The sequence below is a fragment of the Primulina tabacum genome, chromosome 11 (assembly GCF_025594145.1).
Source record: "Primulina tabacum isolate GXHZ01 chromosome 11, ASM2559414v2, whole genome shotgun sequence".
Lineage (NCBI taxonomy): Eukaryota > Viridiplantae > Streptophyta > Magnoliopsida > Lamiales > Gesneriaceae > Primulina > Primulina tabacum.
Window position 1 is genome coordinate 17,268,602 of NC_134560.1, and position 16,936 is coordinate 17,285,537.

Here is a 16,936-nt window from a genome sequence, read left to right on the forward strand (position 1 = left end):
AGGAGGGTGGGATGTGAGAACCCGGATTTTTCGAAGCGAAGCACCTCAAAAAGCTCGGAAAGTAGCTCAAAAAGAAACCGAGGCAATGCAATACCTTGGGAATTTAGGGTACGTCACTTGGAAAAGAAACCCTCAGCTCATAAGCTAAAACCCTCAGCTCAAGGAAGTTCAAGATTCTTGGAAAAGAAACCCTCAGCTCATAAGCTAAAACCCTCAGCTCAAGGAAACTCATTGATTGTCGATGAGGAAATCCCTAGCTCATGAATTCAATATCCTAGCTCAAAGAAGCTCATCCTTTCTTGTCCTAAAAGAACCAAAATGGAGCTAGGAGAAGAGCTAAAGGATTGGACAAATTTAATGTGCAAGAAATGACCTTTGAGTTAACCAAGAAGAGGAGCTAAAGGAGCTAAAGGTTTGGACAAACTTATTGTGCAAGAGATGACCATTGAGTTAATCAAGAAAGAAGCTAAATGAGCTAAAAGTTTGGACAAACTTATTATGCAAGAAATGACTATTGAGAAAACCAATGAAGGAGTTAAGGGAGGAGCTAAGAGGCTATGACACATTTATGGTGCAGGAAATGACTCTTGGTGCTTGAGATGTTTTGACCACATAGATGGCACTTCTTGGAGCCCAAGATTTCGGCCATAGGGTGTTGAAAGGCCATATTTTTCCTATAAACACCACCTCAAGGTGTTGAAGAAACCACACCTACAAAGCCATAAGAAAATTCGGCTCCTTCACTCCATAAACCCTCCAAAACTCGGCTGAAAGAAAGAAAAAAGAAGGGAAAGCTTGTGTCGTTATTTTAGTGCTGAAAATTATTGTCAACACTGAGGGGAGGTTCTTTCCAAATTTCGGTCAGCATCTTGTACGAATTCGGCAAGTTTCGTACGTCCAAGTTTGAGCAACTCAAAGTACACCTTTACATTTAGTAAGTGTGTTTTTTATATGTATATTCGTTTGTATTTTTAAATCTTGAATATATAAGTTATGACATGCATGAATGTGTGTCCTCATTTTCGAAAACAGCATGATGTCCGTCTTTTAAAATTTCGATCGATTATGTATTTTCTTCTATGCTTCGAAATTCTTTGGTTCCGCTGAATCCGTCTGAAACTCTGATATGTTCTGTCTGTTAAACTCTGAATTCTTTGTTGCACTGTTATGATTCGAATTTGAAATGATGAGTTAAAAGCAATAAGATTTGAAAGTTTGTAAAAGAATTGTTTTAATTATTAAGTTCTATATGTATCATTGGAAATCGATCGACCCCCACTTGCTGAATGTTTCCCAAAACACTCACCCCTTACAAATTTCAGATAAAAATGAAGAGAAAATGAATGAGGAGGAACAAGAAGCGTTCAGGGGATGGTAGCCGATGAGCAAGATACAGGAAATCAAGAATTTATTTTCCTTTTGTTCAGTTTCCGCATTTGCAACTCTGATGTATTTTTATTTCATTGTCAATGTAAAGACAGTGTTTTATTTATGAAAAAGACTGGTTTTTGGCATTTCGATACGAGGCTTAGTTGTTTTCAAGAAATTGTTAAACAATGCCGGATGTCACCGACGCTTCAGACACGGGACATGGCATTTAAGTGGTATCAGAGCCGCCAGGTTCATAATCCCGCTGGGATTTTCACAGACAAAATTTGAAGAAGTCAAATTTTGGCAAAAGCCTAGTACATTCTGAAACAAACTCTCATTCTTTCCAAAATTCTTTGAAAAATTCGAAATCTATTTCCTTCAATCGTTCTGCAAACTCTTAGTATCGAAAATCTCAAGACAACATTGTTTGGGTGGGATGAAACTTCCAATAAGGAGGGTGGGATGTGAGAACCCGGATTTTTCGAAGCGAAGCACCTCAAAAAGCTCGGAAAGTAGCTCAAAAAGAAACCGAGGCAATGCAAAACCTTGGGAATTTAGGGGACGTCACTTGGAAAAGAAACCCTCAGCTCATAAGCTAAAACCCTCAGCTCAAGAAAGCTCCAAGATTCTTGGAAAAGAAACCCTCAGCTCATAAGCTAAAACCCTCAGCTCAAGGAAGCTCATTGATTGTCGATGAGGAAATCCCTAGCTCATGAATTCAATATCCTAGCTCAAAGAAGCTCATCCTTTCTTGTCCTAAAAGAACCAAAATGGAGCTAGGAGAAGAGCTAAAGGATTGGACAAATTTAATGTGCAAGAAATGACCTTCGAGTTAACCAAGAAGAGGAGTTAAAGGAGCTAAAGGTTTGGACAAACTTATTGTGCAGGAGATGACCATTGAGTTAATCAAGGAAGGAGCTAAATGAGCAAAAGGTTTGGACAAACTTATTATGCAAGAAATGACTATTGAGAAAACCAATGAAGGAGCTAAGGGAGGAGCGAAGAGGCTATGACACATTTATGGTGCAGGAAATGACTCTTGGTGCTTGAGATGCTTTGACCACATTGATGGCACTTCTTGGAGCCCAAGATTTCAGCCATAGGGTGTTGAAAGGCCATATTTTTCCTATAAATACCACCTCAAGGTGTCGAAGAAACCACACCTACAAAGCCATAAGAAAATTCGGCTCCTTCACTCCATAAACCCTCCAAAACTCGGCCGAAAGCAAGAAAGAAGAATGGAAAGCTTGTGTCGTTATTTTAGTGCTGGAAATTATTGTCAACACTGAGGGGAGGCTCTTTCCAAATTTCGCTCAGCATCTGGTACGAAATCGACAAGTTTCATACGTCCAAGTTTGAGCAACTCAAAGTACACCTTCACATTTAGTAAGTGGGTTTTTGATATGTATATTCGTTTGTATTTTTAAATCTTGAATATATAAGTTATGACATGCATGAATGTGTGTCCTCATTTTCGAAAACAGCATGATGTCCGTCTTTTAAAATTTCGATCGATTATGTGTTTTCTTCTATGCTTCGAAATTCTTTGGTTCCGCTGAATCCGTCTGAAACTCTGATATGTTCTGTCTGTTAAACTCTGAATTCTTTGTTGCACTGTTATGATTCGAATTTGAAATGACGAGTTAAAAGCAATAAGATTTGAAAGTTTGTAAAAGAAATGTTTTAATTATTAAGTTCTATATGTATCATTGGAAATCGATCGACCCCCACTTGCTGAATGTTTCCCAAAACACTCACCCCTTACAAATTTCAGATAAAAATGAAGAGAAAATGAATGAGGAGGAACAAGAAGCCTTCAGGGGATGGTAGCCGATGAGCAAGATACAAGAAATCAAGAATTTATTTTCCTTTTGATCAGTTTCCGCATTTGCAACTCTGATGTATTTTTATTTCATTGTCAATGTAAAGACAATATTTTATTTATGAAAAAGACTTGTTTTTGGCATTTCGATACGAGGCTTAGTTGTTTTCAAGAAATTGTTAAACAATGCCGGATGTCACCGACGCTTCAGACACGGGACGTGGCATTTAAGTGGTATCAGAGCCGCCAGGTTCATAATCCCGCTTGGATTTTCAGAGACAAAATTGGAAGAAGTCAAATTTTGGCAAAAGCCTAGTACATTCTGAAACAAACTCTCATTCTTTTCGAAATTCTTTGAAAAATTCGAAATCTATTTCCTTCAATCGTTCTGCAAACTCTTAGTATCGAAAATCTCAAGACAACATTGTTTGGGTGGGATGAAACTTCCAATAAGGAGGGTGGGATGTGAGAACCCGGATTTTTCGAAGCGAAGCACCTCAAAAAGCTCGGAAAGTAGCTCAAAAAGAAACCGAGACAATGCAAAACCTTGGGAATTTAGGGTACGTCACTTGGAAAAGAAACCCTCAGCTCATAAGCTAAAACCCTCAGCTCAAGAAAGCTCCAAGATTCTTGGAAAAGAAACCCTCAGCTCATAAGCTAAAACCCTCAGCTCAAGGAAGCTCATTGATTATCGATGAGGAAATCCCTAGCTCATGAATTCAATATCCTAGCTCAAAGAAGCTCATCCTTTCTTGTCCTAAAAGAACCAAAATGGAGCTAGGAGAAGAGCTAAAGGATTGGACAAATTTAATGTGCAAGAAATGACCTTCGAGTTAACCAAGAAGAGGAGTTAAAGGAGCTAAAGGTTTGGACAAACTTATTGTGCAGGAGATGACCATTGAGTTAATCAAGGAAGGAGCTAAATGAGCAAAAGGTTTGGACAAACTTATTATGCAAGAAATGACTATTGAGAAAACCAATGAAGGAGCTAAGGGAGGAGCTAAGAGGCTATGACACATTTATGGTGCAGGAAATGACTCTTGGTGCTTGAGATGCTTTGACCACATTGATGGCACTTCTTGGAGCCCAAGATTTCAGCCATGGTGTGTTGAAAGGCCATATTTTTCCTATAAATACCACCTCAAGGTGTCGAAGAAACCACACCTACAAAGCCATAAGAAAATTCGGCTCCTTCACTCCATAAACCCTCCAAAACTCGGCCGAAAGCAAGAAAGAAGAATGGAAAGCTTGTGTCGTTATTTTAGTGCTGGAAATTATTGTCAACACTGAGGGGAGGCTCTTTCCAAATTTCGCTCAGCATCTGGTACGAATTCGACAAGTTTCGTACGTCCAAGTTTGAGCAACTCAAAGTACACCTTCACATTTAGTAAGTGGGTTTTTGATATGTATATTCGTTTGTATTTTTAAATCTTGAATATATAAGTTATGACATGCATGAATGTGTGTCCTCATTTTCGAAAACAACATGATGTCCGTCTTTTAAAACTTCGATCGATTATGTGTTTTCTTCTATGCTTCGAAATTCTTTGGTTCCGCTGAATCCGTCTGAAACTCTGATATGTTCTGTCTGTTAAACTCTGAATTCTTTGTTGCATTGTTATGATTCTAATTTGAAATGGGACGAGAATTGTAATTCTGTCTGGCCCTCATTGGTGGGTCTAAAACCATGTTCTGTCTGGCCCACATCGGTGGGTATAAAATCGTGTTCTGGCCTCACCCCTTAGAGGACTAACATATTGGGGACAATTTGACCATGGAAATGAGATGAGTAACAGTGTTCTGTCTGTTCCGATCTGTTCTTTTCTGAATTGTTCTGATCTGTTTATGAACTTCTCTGAATCGTCTGATAACCTTTGTCTCATATTTGTTTCGTTTCTGTTATAATGAGTAAAAAGAAATAAGATTTGAAAGTTTGTAAAAGAAATGTTTTAAAGATTAGGTTCTATATGTATCATTGGAAATCGATCGACCCCCACTTGCTGAGTGTTTCCCAAAACACTCACCCCTTACAAATTTCAGATAAAAATGAAGTGAAAATGAATGAGGAGGAACAAGAAGCCTTCAGGGGATGGTAGCCGATGAGCAAGATACAAAAAATCAAGAATTTATTTTTCTTTTGATCAGTTTCCGCATTTGCAACTCTGATGTATTTTTATTTCATTGTCAATGTAAAGACAATGTTTTATTTATGAAAAAGACTGGTTTTTGGCATTTCGATACGAGGCTTAGTTGTTTTCAAGAAATTGTTAAACAATGCCGGATGTCACCGACGCTTCAGACACGGGACGTGGCATTTAAGTGGTATCAGAGCCGCCAGGTTCATAATCCCGCTGGGATTTTTACAGACAAAATTGGAAGAAGTCAAATTTTGGCAAAAGCCTAGTACATTCTGAAACAAACTCTCATTCTTTCCAAAATTCTTTGAAAAATTCGAAATCTATTTCCTTCAATCGTTCTGCAAACTCTTAGTATCGAAAATCTCATGACAACATTGTTTGGGTGGGATGAAACTTCCAATAAGGAGGGTGGGATGTGAGAACCCGGATTTTTCGAAGCGAAGCACCTCAAAAAGCTCGGAAAGTAGCTCAAAAAGAAATCGAGGCAATGCAAAACCTTGGGAATTTAGGGTACGTCACTTGGAAAAGAAACCCTCAGCTCATAAGCTAAAACCCTCAGCTCAAGAAAGCTCCAAGATTCTTGGAAAAGAAACCCTCAGCTCATAAGCTAAAACCCTCAGCTCAAGGAAGCTCATTGATTGTCGATGAGGAAATCCCTAGCTCATGAATTCAATATCCTAGCTCAAAGAAGCTCATCCTTTCTTGTCCTAAAAGAACCAAAATGGAGCTAGGAGAAGAGCTAAAGGATTGGACAAATTTAATGTGCAAGAAATGACCTTCAAGTTAACCAAGAAGAGGAGTTAAAGGAGCTAAAGGTTTGGACAAACTTATTGTGCAGGAGATGACCATTGAGTTAATCAAGGAAGGAGCTAAATGAGCAAAAGGTTTGGACAAACTTATTATGCAAGAAATGACTATTGAGAAAACCAATGAAGGAGCTAAGGGAGGAGCTAAGAGGCTATGACACATTTATGGTGCAGGAAATGACTCTTGGTGCTTGAGATGCTTTGACCACATTGATGGCACTTCTTGGAGCCCAAGATTTCAGCCATGGTGTGTTGAAAGGCCATATTTTTCCTATAAATACCACCTCAAGGTGTCGAAGAAACCACACCTACAAAGCCATAAGAAAATTCGGCTCCTTCACTCCATAAACCCTCCAAAACTCGGCCGAAAGCAAGAAAGAAGAATGGAAAGCTTGTGTCGTTATTTTAGTGCTGGAAATTATTGTCAACACTGAGGGGAGGCTCTTTCCAAATTTCGCTCAGCATCTGGTACGAATTCGACAAGTTTCGTACGTCCAAGTTTGAGCAACTCAAAGTACACCTTCACATTTAGTAAGTGGGTTTTTGATATGTATATTCGTTTGTATTTTTAAATCTTGAATATATAAGTTATGACATGCATGAATGTGTGTCCTCATTTTCGAAAACAACATGATGTCCGTCTTTTAAAACTTCGATCGATTATGTGTTTTCTTCTATGCTTCGAAATTCTTTGGTTCCGCTGAATCCGTCTGAAACTCTGATATGTTCTGTCTGTTAAACTCTGAATTCTTTGTTGCATTGTTATGATTCTAATTTGAAATGGGACGAGAATTGTAATTCAGTCTGGCCCTCATTGGTGGGTCTAAAACCATGTTCTGTCTGGCCCACATCGGTGGGTATAAAATCGTGTTCTGGCCTCACCCCTTAGAGGACTAACATATTGGGGACAATTTGACCATGGAAATGAGATGAGTAACAGTGTTCTGTCTGTTCCGATCTGTTCTTTTCTGAATTGTTCTGATCTGTTTATGAACTTCTCTGAATCGTCTGATAACCTTTGTCTCATATTTGTTTCGTTTCTGTTATAATGAGTTAAAAGTAATAAGATTTGAAAGTTTGTAAAAGAAATGTTTTAAAGATTAAGTTCTATATGTATCATTGGAAATCGATCGACCCCTACTTGCTGAGTGTTTCCCAAAACACTCACCTCTTACAAATTTCAGATAAAAATGAAGTGAAAATGAATGAGGAGGAACAAGAAGCCTTCAGGGGATGGTAGCCGATGAGCAAGATACAAAAAATCAAGAATTTATTTTTCTTTTGTTCAGTTTCCGCATTTGCAACTCTGATGTATTTTTATTTCATTGTCAATGTAAAGACAATGTTTTATTTATGAAAAAGACTGGTTTTTGGCATTTAGATACGAGGCTTAGTTGTTTTCAAGAAATTGTTAAACAATGCCGGATGTCACCGACGCTTCGGACACGGGGCGTGACACTTTCCTTTACCGCGCATTATACCTTGTGTCCAGGCTAGGAAGCTCATGCATAGAGGGTTTCGGGCGTTTTTAGCAACTTTTATATCTGTCCCCGAAGCACCCAGTCAGTCAGCTTCAAATGTTCCGATTGTTAGAGACTTCTTAGACGTTTTTCCTGAGGACGTCTTTGGTATGCCACCCGAGAGAGAGGTGGAGTTTTCCATTGAGCTTATGCCAGGTACGGTTCCGATTTCAAAAGCACCGTACCGACTAGCACTGACAGAGATGGCAGAACTTAAGAAGCAAATTCAGGAACTTCTTGACAAGGAGTTCATTCGCCCGAGTTTTTCTCCATGGGGCGTGCCAGTCTTATTTGTGAAGAAGAAGGATGGTTCTATGAGGCTCTGTATTGATTACCGGGAGTTGAACAGGGTTACAGTGAAGAACAAATACCCACTTCCGAGGATTGAAGATTTATTTGATTAGTTGCAGGGAGCTTCGGTATTCTCGAAGATTGACCTGCGTTCCGGTTATCACCAGTTGAGGGTGAAAGACATTGATGTTTCCAAGACTCCTTTTAGGACTTGTTATGGCCACTTCGAGTTCCTTGTGATGTCATTCGGTTTGACGAATGCGCCAGCGATCTTCATGGATCTCATGAATCGCGTATTTCAGCCGTATCTTGATCAGTTTGTGATAGTATTAATAGACGACATTCTCGTCTACTCTAAGAATCAGGAGGATCACAGCAGACATCTGACCACAGTGCTGCAGACCTTGTAGAAGCACAATTTATTCGCAAAGTTCAGTAAGTGCGAATTCTGGTTAGAGAAGGTGGCGTTCTTAGGCCACATTGTTTCTAGCAGTGGTATTGAGGTAGACCCAGCGAAAGTTGCAGCAGTCAGAGATTGGGTTGTGCCGCAGAATGCATCCGAGATCCGTAGTTTCCTTGAGCTAGCTGGATATTATCGGAAGTTTATTCGGGGATTCCCCTCCATCGCAGTTCCACTCACATCATTGACCAAGAAGAATGTTAAATTTGTGTGAAGCGAGGAGTGTCAGAAGAGCTTCGATACCTTGAAGCAAGCTCTTATCTCAGCACCAGTTTTGGCCATGCCGTCAGGGCCCGGAGAATTTGTTTTGTATACCGATGCTTCAAAGCTCGGTTTGGGTGCAGTATTGATGCAGCATGGGAAGGTGATAGAGTATGCTTCTCGTCAGCTGAAAATCCATGAGAAGAATTACCCTACCCATGATCTAGAGTTGGCCGCCGTGGTATTTGCCTTGAAGATTTGGAGGCATTATTTGTATGGGGAGAAGTGCCAGATATTTACCGACCATAAAAGCCTCAAATATTTCTTTACGCAGAAGGAGCTGAACACGCGTTAGAGGCGTTGGTTGGAGTTAGTGAAGGATTACGACTGTGACATTAGCTACCACCCGGGCAAAGCTAATGTAGTTGCGGATGCATTGAGCAGGAAGCTTCGCAGTGATGGCTCATTTGATGATTCAGAGACCTCTTCAGTCTGAGATGCAGAGGTTTGATCTAGAGACTTACCCTCGAGGTAGAGTTCCCCGTCTATCTACCTTGACTATTCAGTCCTCTCTTCTAGATCGTATTCGCAGTGGTCAGTCAGCAGATGAGCAGTTGACAAAGTGGAAGCAGAGAGATGAGGCCAAGGGCAGTGTCCTGTATACAGTCAGCGACGGTATAGTGAGATATCGCGACAGAATGTGGGTTCGTAGCAATGGTTCTATCCGAGCAGATATTCTATCAGAGGCCCATATGTCGCCGTACTCTATTCACCCTGGGAGTACGAACATGTACAAAGACCTGCAGTTATTGTATTGGTGGCCGGGAATGAAAAAAGACATCAGACGGTTTGTATCCGAGTGTCTGACATGTCAGCTTGTGAAGGCGGAGCATCAGAGACCAGCAGGTATGCTCAAGCCTCTTCCCATTCCCGAGTGGAAGTGGGAGAATGTCACCATGGACTTTGTGACCGGGTTTCCGAAGTCAGTCAGAGGATCAAATGCTATCTGGGTGATCGTTGATCGTCTTACCAAATCAGCGCACTTCTTTCCTATCAAGACGACTTTCACCATGATTCAGTATGCAGAGTTGTATATCTGGGAGATAGTCCGACTTCATGGTATTCCAGTTTCTATCGTATCTGACAGAGACCCCAGATTCACTTCCTCATTTTGGAAGAGTTTGCATTCGGCTATGGGTACGAAGTTGTTGTTTAGCACAGCTTTCCACCCTCAGACAGATGGGCAGTCAGAGCGAGTTATTCAGATTTTGGAGGATCTCCTCCGCGCTTGTGTTATGGATTTCTCTGGGAGTTGGGAGTCAAACTTGCCATTAGTGGAGTTCACCTATAACAACAGTTTCCAGTCTTCTATAGTTATGGCTCCGTATGAAGCACTGTATGGCCGAAAGTGTAGATCTCTTGTTCATTGGAATGAAGTAGGGGAGAGATCAGAGTTGGGTCCGGAGATTATTCAGCAGGCTGCCGATGTAGTAGTCAAGATCCGTGATAGGATGAGGACTGCTCAGAGTAGACAGAAAAGCTATGCGGATCAGCGGAGGAGAGATCTAGAGTTCGCAGTCGGTGACCATGTTTTTGTGAAGGTAGCACCTATGAAAGGTGTCATGCGATTTGGGAAGAAAGGGAAGCTCAGTCCGAGATTCATTGGACCATTTGGGATCCTCGACAGGGTTGGGACGTTAGCTTATCGTGTTGCTCTTCCGCCGAATTTGACCGGAGTACACAATGTGTTCCACGTCTCTATGCTGAGGAAGTATGTGGCAAATCCTTCGCATGTCTTGAACTTTGAGCCGTTGCAGCTTACTCCGAACCTGTCTTATGAAGAGAGGCCGGTGCAGATCTTAGACAGACAGGAAAAGAAGCTCCGGAACAAGCTGGTTAAGCGAGTGAAGGTCAAATGGCTTAACCATTCAGAGGAGGAAGCTACGTGGGAGTCTGAGCCAGAGATGAGGAGTCGTTACCCCGAGTTATTCGGTAAGTTTTAATTTCGAGGACGAAATTTCTTTTAAGGGGGAGAGAGTTGTAGAACACGTAAATTAGACTACGTATAAGCCATGCATAATTTCTAGTATTTAAATTAAAAGAACTTTCATTGCATGAGTATTTAAATTCTTTTCTTTAAATTAATTATTTTACGCAGTAGTTTAGTTGCTATCTTTTCAGTTAAATAAGTAAGGCCGGACAGGAGTTGGAGTTTGGAGATAAAACTTAACATTAAGAAAACATTCCTAAAATTTACTTAAGATAAATAATAAGTTAATTTATTGTAATAGAACGTTTAAGGAATTATTTAAGTAATTTAATTATTTAGCCATGCATGCAAGGTAATATTATTCCATAATTAATTTATTAATTCACTAAATATTTAATGGTTAGATAAAATACTAAAGAATTAAAATTCAATAGTTAAAAAATATTTCCCCTTCATTTTTATTATAATTTTCGGCCTTAACACTTTAAAAGATTTAAATTTGCTTGGATAACTCAACTTTGATTCCTTTCCATATCCATTTCATGGTAGTTAATCCCTTCAATTTAATCATCAATAATTAATAATTTAAGCAATTTCCTACCCTCATTTTTGATGACAAATTCGGCCCCTCCTTCATTAATTTAAAGATATTTGACAACTCATTCTTTTAATATCTCTCCTTACCTTTTCTTGCTAGATAATTCCTTAAATTTTATTCTCCACTAATTAATATTTAAGCAATATTCTCCCTTATTTTATAAGCATAAAATCGGCCAGCCCTTATGTTTAAGGATTTAAAATTAATTTATCAACTTATTCCTTATTATCTTTCCATATTCTTTCTTGGTAGATGATTTTTCCCCACTTTTAAATCACCAACAAATAATTAATTAAGCCATATTTCTCCATTTTTCCTAGACCTAATCATCGACCAAGTGCACTCCAACTATCCTTCAAATCTTTTGATACAAACCTCCTAACAAATTCTAGGATAGCAAGATTTGATCTTGCCATTTTCTCCCATTTAATTAATAGATTTTCCTCCATTCCTCCCAACCATTCTCCCCCTCCCTTTCACAGAAATTGAGAGAGATTCTCAGAGTAAAAACTGTGGGAAAACCGAGAGAAACAATAAAGAAAAATCGAGTAGAATAGTGAGTAAGCGAAGCACTCCGTCTCCTCCGCGCCGCGTCGTGTTTTCTTTTGTTTTCTTCAAAACAAAAATCCAGGCATGACTATATTTCTTTCACTATTCAATCAAGCCATAGTAGCATTTTTTAAAAATCACACTCATGGATTTATGGCATGAAAACCGAATTACATAACAGAATTTTCGAACAACACATGCATAGATTTTCGGCCCCTTCTTGTATGCTTCACGGTCTTGTTGTTTTTGGTGTGTACAGGTGGTTGGCTCAATCCTCAGCTCCCAAGGCTGCATCTATTCATGTACTAGGACATGTTAGGAACACGTTGGTCCATTGGTTCAAGCCCCATGCAAGCTGAAATTCAGAAATGACAGCGAATTCCCCTTAGTGTCATATTGTGTTAGATTTTTGAGTTTGCTGTCCAAGGAGGATGTTTCTGATCTTGGCTGCCCTCGGGGCTATAGCTATGGTTAGAACATCTCATTTTATGACTAAGATGTGACCAAGTTGGTATTTCAAAGCTTGGTCCATGATGGAATCGGATTTTCAAATAAAAACAAGCACAGCCCCTTCGACCCCTTCATTTTCTGCATGTGTATCTTCAGTTTTGTGGTGTGGTGTGGATTTTTGTTGGCCTCTGGCCCTTAGCCACGGTTCATACCATACCCCTTGATGTCTAGATTGTGCCATGGTCAATCAAATGGCCACTGGAATGGTCCGTGACAGCAAGCGAAGAAAATCTCCCCACGCGTGTAGTTGGTTGCTCTCGGCTGGGAGTGTGGTTGCGTTTCTGGTGTGGGCTAAATTGTGGCTGGCCTAGGGCCCTTAGCCATGGTTCAAGCCATGCCTTAAGGTGTTGGGAAGAGGCTCTGGTTGGTGATTCAAGCCACAATGGCCATTTGCCTCGCAAACAACGCAAAGTAATGCTGACACTGCTGCTGTATTTATTTTGACAGCAAGTGGTGTTGCGGCTCAGGGGTGCGTTTCGAGTTCTCGGTTGGCTTCTAGCCTATGGCCTTAGACTGGACATTACCCCATTGAGTTAGGAAGGTCATGTCTTTGGCCGTTTGCGATTTGGTCAAGTCTAGAGGTCGTACGAGAACTTACGGTGCAATGTGCCAAAGTGACTCTCGAAAGAGCGTTTCCTGTTTTGACCTCCATTCACCAAAATTTCGAGTACTGTAATTCTAGGGGCATTATTTCATCATTTTAGGCGTATTTTAATCACGACTAAATGAGGGTTCGGGTTGGTACGGAGTCATGATTAAATACGAAGTCGTTGGGCGTAATTATCTCGTTTTTGGATTAATTACAAAGTTTGGTCAAGAAAATCATTTGCATATTTTTCGTGTAAAATTTAGGTTTGCAGCGAGCCTGGGAACGATCCAACCCATTCGGTAAAATTAATACAGGATATTTAATTATGTTATTTAATTATATTACGTGCAAAAATATAAAATATTCATATTTTAGATTTATGCGATATTACTTGTGGCCATTTCATTATCATGGGATTATTACTTCACCCGGTGATAACTTACCGGTTCAGTTCAGTTCATTTATTTGTTCGGATATCCAGTCCAAGGGCTGTGATGATCTCTACCGCCCAGTATAATGTGGTTTAGTCTGATCAGGTGATCCAATTCAGTTCAGTTCAGGGGCCACTTGCGTAGAACATAATCTCAACAGAAAATTTATGACATGTTATTTTATTACAGGGCTCGACGGAGCAAAAATTTTACTTACGACTTTCAGTTCAGTTATGCACGTATTATAATTACTCATGACATGATATTTTACGTTATGCCAGACTCATGATATTTTTGCCATGCATGCAATTTTATTATTATTACTTGTTATTTATGATATATGCATGCTGATTCTTTAGACTCACTAGACTTGATTGTTGTAGGTACTGATGAGGTCGGGATCGAGGGCGGGGACCAGTGAGCCATCTTGGGTCGGCAGTAGTGGAACCCGAGGACTTCATTTTCAGCATTTACCATTTTTATGCCCAAACATTTTATCTTTGTTGGATTATTTTAAATTGTTATTTTGCAAACAATAATTACTTCCGCTGTGCTATTTTTGAACATTAAACTCTATTTACCAGTTTATTTTACGAATGAGGTAAATTACTTATTTTAAAAGAAAATTTCAAATTTTTTCGCAAATTTTCAAGTACGAATTTCGGGCCTCTACAAGCCCCCTAGCTCGAGACTTACCTGAATGCGCATGGGGGAGAGTCCCAACTCCCGTGGACTCTTCCCTAGCGTTTCCCTCGAGTCCTAGCCATGCTAGGACTCTTCCTAAGTCCACACCATGACCTGCACGAAGCATGGTCATGCCCTGATCGAACCGCATCTCAACCTTCCTCCTAGCCGAGCCCCAATCACACTAGTGCACAAGGATGACTTGGAAACCCTATGCAAGTTAACCCCTATGACACCTACGCGGTTCCAGCTTGTAATTTCCTTGAATTTTAATCATGTTCTAATCATATATCCTCCTATGTTGGCAGCGTTTCCATTGGATTCATAACGTTTCAAAGTTTAGCGATTAAAACTCCAATATTTTTCATGCAAAAATATATAAAAACATGCATATAATAGTTTGAATGATGCGTCAAAAAAGGTTTAGTAAACGTGCCTTTGCGTTAAAAACGCTCAAATACTCAATCGTTGGCGAGGGTGCGAAGATGGACGACCGGACGACGAAGACTCCTAGCTTTTCCTCCCAACCTTTTTCTCGACAATATGTGTGTGTGTGATGTGTGTTTTCGGATGCTACAAGGTTGAATTGTCGTGTTTTGAAAGCCTAGGATTCTTATTTATAAATTTAATTGCAAGCTAATGAGATTTGGTTTTGGGCCTTCAAGTATAGGAGCAATTGGACCTACTCAATTTAATTAAATTGTGCTCAATAACTCTTATTTAATTAGAACATAAAAGTTTATAAAATTAGTTTCCCAAAAATATTTTTTTTGATCTTTTAAAAACTCGTCGTTTGCCCAAAACCGGCTTCCCGAGAAAAATCGAGCTCGACTTGTAAAATAATTCGAACTTTAACATTTTTAGAAAAATTAAATCATTTTTAATCATATTTGGAAGCCTTGCAATTATTTAATGAAAAATAAATATTCTTGTCTTGGTCGTCCCCGGTCTCTTTTCCCCTGCCTATTATCGAATATTCGGGTAAAGTCCTTCAATTCTCATAAACATAAAAGTCATAAAATCTTTAAAGTACTCTTAAATCATAATAGTGCGAAATAACTAGCAATGATCCTTGGGTTATGTGCACCTTCAGTCCAGCCAGTTCAATCATCAAGTCCTCCAATATCATGAAAATTAGTCTCACCTGCATCATTCACACCTATTGAGTTTAATGGCTCAGCAAACCCTAACCGTAATAACAAGTAGTACGTATACATTCACATGCAACAGTGAAAATACTTTTAATAAAATAGCTTTTCATGATTATGCATAAACTTTAAAACCTTTTTCCTTTCATCATATACTTTTCCTTTCATCATATACGTATAAGTTTTCCTTTTATTGAATTCAGATCATTAATTTTAACTTTCGTATCATTTGTTGGTCGATTGATCAATCTTACCTATTACCATGGTACCAGGCGGCGAGGGCATTAGCGACATTCTCACCCGTCAACTGAGCCTTGTCCTTACATGTCATAATATCATTTCGTATTCGTATTCGTGTTAGTCACAGTCAAATCACCTCCACCAAAACCTTATATCATATCCATGACTTATAAAAATTCATGCATAGATATCATTTTTCTTTTAAACCAAGTACACAACACATCTTTTAGCATTTATCGTTTTCAATCATAAAACTCCATAATTTTTCAAAATAAACATTTTAACATTCCTTACAGCATTCAGGGCACTGCCAGGACACATTTTTCAGGTGTGAAATGATCGTTTTGCCCCTTAAACCCTAACTTTCTCAATTTACCCTTGGACCTTAAAATGACGACCCGAATCCATCCAAACTTTCCATAACACCTTAAAATACACCCATAAACATTTTTTAGGCGTAAACTTAAGCTCCTTGACCACCTTTACCATTCGTTTTAAAACTTAAACCGAAGTCCCGATTTTAACCCGAATTCACTCGAAACTGAACCAAACTTTAACCATAGCTTATCAACACATAACTAACCCTTTTTCATCCCAAATCAAGCCATTTAAGACCCTCGTACAAGCTTAGAAAACTACTGAAATTCTGCACCTTAGCCGACCAAACCCTAGCCCTAAGCCAACTTCAAACCCTTTGACCCTAGACCCTAACCGAGTGGACCAGTGTAGAACCCGATAAATCAGACTACGTATAAGCCATGCATAATTACTATTATTTAAATTGAAATGATTTTCATACATGCATGAGTGTTTAATTCATTTTAAAATTTGTTAAGTCATGATCATTTATTTTAAATCGCAGAAGTTTAGTTTATCTTCTCAGTTAAATACGCGAGGCCGGACCGGAGTTGGAGTATTGAGATAAAATTTAATAAAAAGAAAATATTCCAAAATTTAATTTAAGCCAAGGAATAATTTATTTTAAGGTAAAAGAATGTTTAAGGGTTTATTTAATTAATTGGAGTTAAGTAGTAAATAAGTTCTTTTATGCCCAATAATTAATTTAAAAGCCTAAATTAAAATGTGTAACCAATGGGGATAAATTAATCTAGACCTATTTTATTTAAGAAATTGTAACTTAACATGTTAGTAATTTATTTTAAGACCTAGCCATGCATGCAAGAAAAATTGTTATCCCAAATTAAATTATTAATTCACTAAAATACATAATAAGTGTTTAAAACTTTAAGGAGTTAAAATTCAAGAATTAAGCAATATTTTTACCCCATTTGTTATCAAGAATTCGGCCACCCCCTTATAGGATTTAATCATGCTTGGCAACTCTCCATTTTGATCATTTTTCCTTATCATTTATTGGTATGATAATCCCCTCATTTTTAATCACCAATAATTAATAATTAAGCAATATCCTTGCCTTGTTTTGATAGGAAGAATCGGCCATCACTCCCCCTAAATCACCCCTCAATCCCATGATATCACACCCCATTCCTTATCTAGCAAACAACTAGGATAGAAAGATTTGTTTGCCATTCTACCTTCCCATTTAATTAGTGAACTTCCCATCCAT